Here is a 6,834-nt window from a genome sequence, read left to right on the forward strand (position 1 = left end):
GGTGCTATCCACACATTGGATGTTCTGAGCTTGAGTATGGGACAAATAACAATGCCTTTTTGTAATTAACAGTAAACTTTTATCAGTTTAACTTCTATAACCACTTTACATTGATCTATCCATAAACTAGAATCAAGCAATCTGTCAAAAATTTAAGCTGTTGGGAATGGTGGTGCATGTCTTTAATCCCAACACTTGGGAGGTGGATCGCTGTGAGATCGAGGCCAGCCTGAGACTACATAGTGAATTCCAGGTCAGCCTGGACTAGAGTGAGACCCTACCTCGAAAAAGGAAGCCAAGAATAAATTAAGTTATTGTAATAAGTATTAAAGCCATTTAATTTTTTTTATAGAATGCTTCATGAATTTGTGTTTCATCCTTGCACAGAGATCATGCTAATCTTCTTGGTATCATTCCCATTTTAGTATATGTGCTGCCAAAGTGAGTACCCATTTAATTTTTAACTTTTTAATTGAATCTGTAAGGCAATGTAAAGTCAAATTTGGATTTTGGAATCTCTTTTGTACTTAAAAATATCTGACTACTGTCATAGCAGGTATAAATTAGCATTTCTGGTTTTAAAGTTAAAACTGTTACAATTTTGACAAACTCTGGATAGTTACCCAGAGGCCTAATGAATCCAGCTGAGTTTATGGAATGCCTAACTGAGGCACTCACCCAATACACTCGCCTTGACCCTGATAGTTCTCTATACCCATTTCCTGTCCCAATCTGCCCCTGGCATCAGGAAAAAACTTAAATGCTTAGAAAAGGGATCTCAACCCCCTTGGGGAGGTCTGCTTGACCTGGCAATGAAAGTTTTTTAACAACAACAACCAGGAATGGACTGAGAGAGTGGCCAGAGACAGGCAGCAATTCCAGCTCCTGGCTGGTGCCCTGAGGCCTTCTCCAAAGAAGACAATGGGGCCGCAATGCTCACCACCAATACCCTGCTTCAAGTGTAGCCATGCTGCCTACTGGGCAAAAACCTGCTGCAGCTTGTGCCTGCTGCCAGGGCCCTGTCCTCACTGTGGACTTGCTGGACACTGGAATGTTGACTGTGCTTTGCCTTGACAGGGTAGGACAGGTCCTTCCCCTCATCCCCCACAAGAGCCAGCTGCTGAAGATTGATGGTGCCCTGGGACCTTAGCCTCCATCAACACTCTCCATATCACAATGGAGGAGCCCAGGGTTATGTTCATCTGGCAGGAAGGCCTATCTCGTTTCTGATTGATACAGGGGCCAGATTGTCAGTCCTGCCATCCTACTCTGGTAAGACTTTTTCTGCACATAGACTCATGTTGGCTATTGACGGCCTATCCCACTCTCTATGCGTCACTCTCCCTTACACTGTGTAGTCTGGGACACTCCCCTCTCCCATTCATTTCTTTCTTTTTTTTTTTTTTTTGAGGTAGGGTCTCACTCTGGTCCAGGCTGACCTGGAATTAACTCTGTAGTCTCAGGGTGGCCTTGAACTCATGGCGATCCTCCTACCTCTGCCTCTCGAGTGCTGGGATTAAAGGTGTGTGCCACCATGCTCCGCTCCATTCATTTCCTATAATATCCTCTTGTACTGTTCCTTTCCTGGGTTGAAACCTAATGCAAAACCTCTCTTTCTCTGACTTACTGCCCACACCCTGTCTTCCTCCTTATGCCAACCCCCTCCCTTACAAAGGATACAGGTTTTCCCCTCCCTGCCTCCAAAATTAATCCCAGCATGTGGAACATTTCCTCTCCAGCACTAGCCTCTCATCACATGTCTATCTTCATCAGAATCAAAGACCCCACATCCTTTCCTGCCACCCTCAAGACCCAATCTCACTTAAACATAGCCAAGGTCTCAAACCTATTATTTCTTGCCTGCTCCAAGCTGGACTCCTTTGTCCCACTCATTCCCCTTATAATACTCCAGTCCTACCTGTTATTAAACCTGGCAGGACCTATCAATTAGTCCAAGACTTGTGTTAGTCAATGCTGCCATTATGCCCATTTATCCAATAGTCCCCAACCCCAACACTCTCCTTTCTCACATCCCCTCCTCCTCTACTCATTTTTCAGTTCTTGACTTCAGGGATGCCTTCTTCTCCATCTCCTTCCACCCTTATTACTAAAATATTTTTGCTTACACCAGGAAGGACCCCAATACTCATATTCCCTCTCAACTCATCTGAGCTGTCCTTCCCCAGGGTGGTAGAGACAGCCCCCTCCTATTTGGTCAAACTCTCTTTACTGACATTTTGTCCTTGAATCTGTTGACCAGCACTTTATCCAATATGTAGATGATCTTTTGCTCTTATCACCATCTCTTTCTCTATCTAAACTACATACCAACAAACTTCTTAACTTTCTTTGACCTAAGGGATCTAGTTCCCCCCACAAAAGCTCAACTTTCTGTAACCCAAGTGAGGTACCTGGGCTTTCTCCTTACCCCCACCTCATGGAAATTCACTATAGACTATAAACAACATCTTCGCTCTCTCTCCACCCCTACTTTTAAGGAAGAAATTCTCTCCTTTCATGGCTTTGTTGGGTTCCTTAGAATGTGGACTCTAAACTTTGCCCTATTGGCAAAGCCCCTTCATGGCATGGCTAAGGGAAACCCTCAGGAACCCCTAGACCCTAAGTCAGACACAGATGCTGCTTTTTCATGCCTGTGTGATGCCCTTTTAAAAGCTCCAGCCCATACACTTCCAGAACTTCAGCAGCCTTTTCTTCATTTCACAGAAAAAGGGTGTATGACAGTGGGAGTTCTAGGTTAAATTAAGGGCCCAACCTTTGCCCCGTAGCCTATACCTCTAAGCAACTAGAAAATTCTGTCCAGGACTGGAAGTTGTGCCTACATGCTTTTTCTGCTGTTGCTCTTCTGGCACAGGAGGAACAGAAATTCACTTTTGGACAACTCACTGTTCTCTCCCTCCATCGACTTAAAGATCTACTCTAATTCTTGTCAGTCTATTCTGACCCCATCTAAAATTCAACTCTTTCATGTCACTTTCCTTCATAACCCTGACATCACACTTGACTCTTGTCCTCTACTTAACTCCACTACCCTCCTGCCTCTACACACACACACACACACACACACACACACACACACAACTTATACACTTCTGTTTTGAAACCCTAGAGGAACTCCCCTATCATAATCCTAGAATATATCTCCTCTCCCCAACCCTGATCACACTGATACATAGATGGCTCTTCTACTAACTCACAGGGCTCTCAGATAGTGGGGCATGCTATTGTCTAAGAAGACCAGATAATAGAGACTGCCCCATTGTCTAAGGGGAGTACATCCCAAAAGGCTGAGCTGGTAGCTTTCACTAGAGCCCTAACCTTGGCACAAGGCAAGACACTTAACATCTTTACTGACTCTAAATATGCTTTCCATATTCTATATCACCATGCTGCTATCTGGAAGGCTTCCTCTCTGCTAAAGAAATCCCCATTACTAACAGACCCCTTATCCTTAACCTGCTACATGCCTCCTATCTTCCTACAAGGGTGGCTGTCATTCACTGTAGGGGACACCAGGCTCTGACTTCAGCTGTGGCCAAGGGGAACTCTTTTGCAAACAGAGTTGCCAGGGAATCCATCCTCCAGAGCATGTATTTAGCTTCTACCTTCTTCACTCCTTCATACACCCCAGGACAATACCAAACTCTAACAAAAGTTGGTGCCATCATGGGACCATAAGGCTGGCTACTCCTGGGGCATCACTACTGCTTGCCTGATCTCCAAGCTACTACCATCCTGACCCACTTACATAATCTACTTCATGTGGGAGCCCACCCTCCACAAACATTCCTGACCCTACTCCTTTTCCATCCTTGCCTCTCCTCTCCAATCTCCTCTGTGTCACAAGCTTGCTCATTCTGTGCCAAGGCCTCTCCACATCTCCCTCTTTCAAACCTCACCAACACAGAGGCTCACTTTCCAGGGTGGACTGGCAGATAGATTTTACTCACATGCCTCCTCATAAAAATACTAAATACCTTCTAACTATGATGGATACTTTCTTGGGATGGGTTGAGGCTTTTCCTAAAACATGAGAAACTGCAAACATAGTTGCCTCTCACATTCTTGAATCTATTCTGTCCCACTTTGGCCCTTCCCTTAACATTCACTCAGATAATGGACCAGTCTGCATTTCCAAGGTAATCCAGGAAGCTTCTAGAGCACTGGGGATAAATTAGAAACTCCATCTTCCAGATAGGCCTCAGTCCTCAGGCAAAGTAGAAAGAGAAACTGCCATTCTCAAAACTCATCTGTCTAAATTGACTTGTGAACTTCACCTGTCCTGGCCCCAGCAATTCCCACTTGCCTTATGTGGAATCAGAGCTACTCTTTGAGCTCCTCCTTCTTTAGCCCTTTTGAACTCATGTATGGGTGCCCCTTCCTGTTTAACAACCTCCCCCCACTATTGGAAATCCTTCTCCACGGGTACTTACCAACTTTTTTCTTTACCTGGAACCTTCTACAGGAACATGCTGGCCGCCTTCTTCCCAAACCACCAAAGGGAACCACAACTCTTTCACTTAACATTAGAGATCAAGTCTACCTTAAGCAGTCTTGCCCACAGGGTAAAATTCTCTGGACTGGACCTCATCTGGTGATCCTAACCACCCCCATGGCCACAAAGCTTCAGGACATCCCCAGTTGGATCCACCTATCACAGTTAGAGTCAAGCCACCTTCAACCTACCTACCTCATCCAGGGATGAGTACACCACCACCCCAATGGGCCCTCTTAAACTGTTTCATGTTTCCACTCTCATCCAATTCCAGAATGTTCCTCTTGACACTAATGCCCCTCTGCCTCCTCTCTCTTGCCCAAAGTCCTCTATCCCTTGCTTCTGAGTTTTCATGCCCCCCTGCCTTGTGTCTGGAATTTTGATGTCATAGCTACTGACAAGGATAACAAGTTCCTTCTGTCCTCTCACAGGGTGTGCAGAGCCCATATCCCTCACTTTCTCTATAATAGATATGGTCAATGACTGCCCTTAAGCCAGCTCAGTACAGGGATGGTATAAGAGAAGTGTCTGCTTCACTGAGGACCAAGTAGTAACAGCATGCTACACTGGCTCTGTTGGAGAGGGCTCACTATTGATCTACCCATCCTGTCAGTACCACTACTTTCACTCCACTATGTCTTATGGCATCCAACCACCACAGCTCAAATCTCAGGGGTTACTCACAATTTTTTTTTTCATCACAGACCCATGAGACTAAAATTGGGCAGATGGGATGGTAGGGGTGGCAACCCAATACACTATGGTCTCTCTGTGGGAGCAGAATAGAAATATTTAGATCCATTCAAAAAGCCCCTAAGACCCAAATAGTCTATATTCAGACAGTTATGCACACCAAAAAAGCTCATGGCAAGCTCCAGGAAGACCTGTATGATCTAACCTCCATCACCCCTTGGATGTCTATCCTTAATTCTTCTCTCTCCCTCCTCAATCAACTCAGTCTTACCAATCACACTGCTTGCTTCCTGTGTGCTTCACTTGAATGCCCCCTCATTACTGCAGTCCCTGTGTTCAATGTCACCTCTGCTTCAGACACTCCCTACTTCTGGTGTCCTCTCTCCAAGGTCCCTATCCTACTCTCTCATCTGAACTGCCTTGATTGCTGCCATAAGGACATTTCTCAATGCTAGTTGGGAGCTTTCAGGAATAACTCTATTGTGAAAAACCACACCTTACCTAAGGGAATTTATTTTTGGTGTGACTCCATGCTGTATACTTCCATCTCTCCAAGAATGCACTCAGGCCCTTGCATCTCAGTTGCTTTGGTACCTAGCCTCACTATGTACACAGAGGGAGAGTTGGCAGTCCTTCTTCCAAAGCAGACTCATCATTACAAAAGAGTTGTCCACCTACCTGTGATGGTAGGGGTGAGCCTGGCAGCCTCTATGGCTGCCACAGGACTGATGACAGGAGGCATGAGCCACAGCCTAATCTATGAAAGGCTTTCTACAGAACTGAGATCACAATCCAGGGATCTGTGACTGCTACAAGAGCAACTTACTTCTCTAGTCTCAGTCATGTTACAGAACTGCTGAGCCCTAGACCTCTTGACAGCAGACAAAAGAGGGACCTGCCTTTTTCTAAATGAGGAATTCTGCTCCTATATCAACTGATCAGGCAAGGTAGAGGTCAAAATTAAAAAACTAAAAATATGGCTGACTAGCTTCAGGTATGAACACAAATTCCCTCTAAGTCATGGAACATCTTCGCTACAGTTTGGCCCAGGCTTTTGCTATTCTTATTCTTTGGGCCTATATTTGGACTATTCTTGATACTTTCTCTGCCCCCTGCCTTGTGAGATGCATCCAAAATTAAGTGGACCAATTCACTCACTGAAAATTCAACCCACTTTTACTGACCTGTCCCTTTTCTATCTCCTACCAGCCTATAGCCACCAAAGAACCATAACTTCATCACCTGTCCTGAAGGGAGACCCATCGACCACTTTATCCAGCCTCTCCCATAAGAGCTCATTGACCCCTAGGGTCCGCATGAAGACACTACCAAAGAAAAGACCACATACCTTGTCATTAACAAAAGGCTGGAATGTTAGGTCAAGATGGGTTTCCCAAAATGGAGTCACCAGTGACAGCAGGATGGCAACAGACACAAGGAAGTGGGTCATCCACATTCCTCAAGAAACCACCCAGCAATTATCCCTTCCTTGCCTAACAATGCCCCAATGCCCCACGTCTAGGTTTCCTGCCCCTATGGCCCACCTGGTCACTGTTCTTGTCTCACACCTTAGTTATGTGAAATGGCTAATATAAGGAACAAAGGAGTTCTTTGCCCTTCCTCACCTT

The 6,834-nt window shown here is 45.3% G+C and overlaps 1 non-coding gene across 1 annotated transcript; it reads right to left on the reverse strand.

Moving 5' to 3' along the window:
• Positions 1-342: 342 nt before the first annotated feature.
• On the reverse strand, positions 343-449 carry LOC123463788. Its single transcript, XR_006639173.1, has one exon. It is a non-coding gene; the product is annotated as a U6 spliceosomal RNA (small nuclear RNA).
• Positions 450-6,834: the final 6,385 nt, after the last annotated feature.

The sequence above is a fragment of the Jaculus jaculus genome, chromosome 9, assembly GCF_020740685.1.
Source record: "Jaculus jaculus isolate mJacJac1 chromosome 9, mJacJac1.mat.Y.cur, whole genome shotgun sequence".
NCBI lineage: Eukaryota > Metazoa > Chordata > Mammalia > Rodentia > Dipodidae > Jaculus > Jaculus jaculus.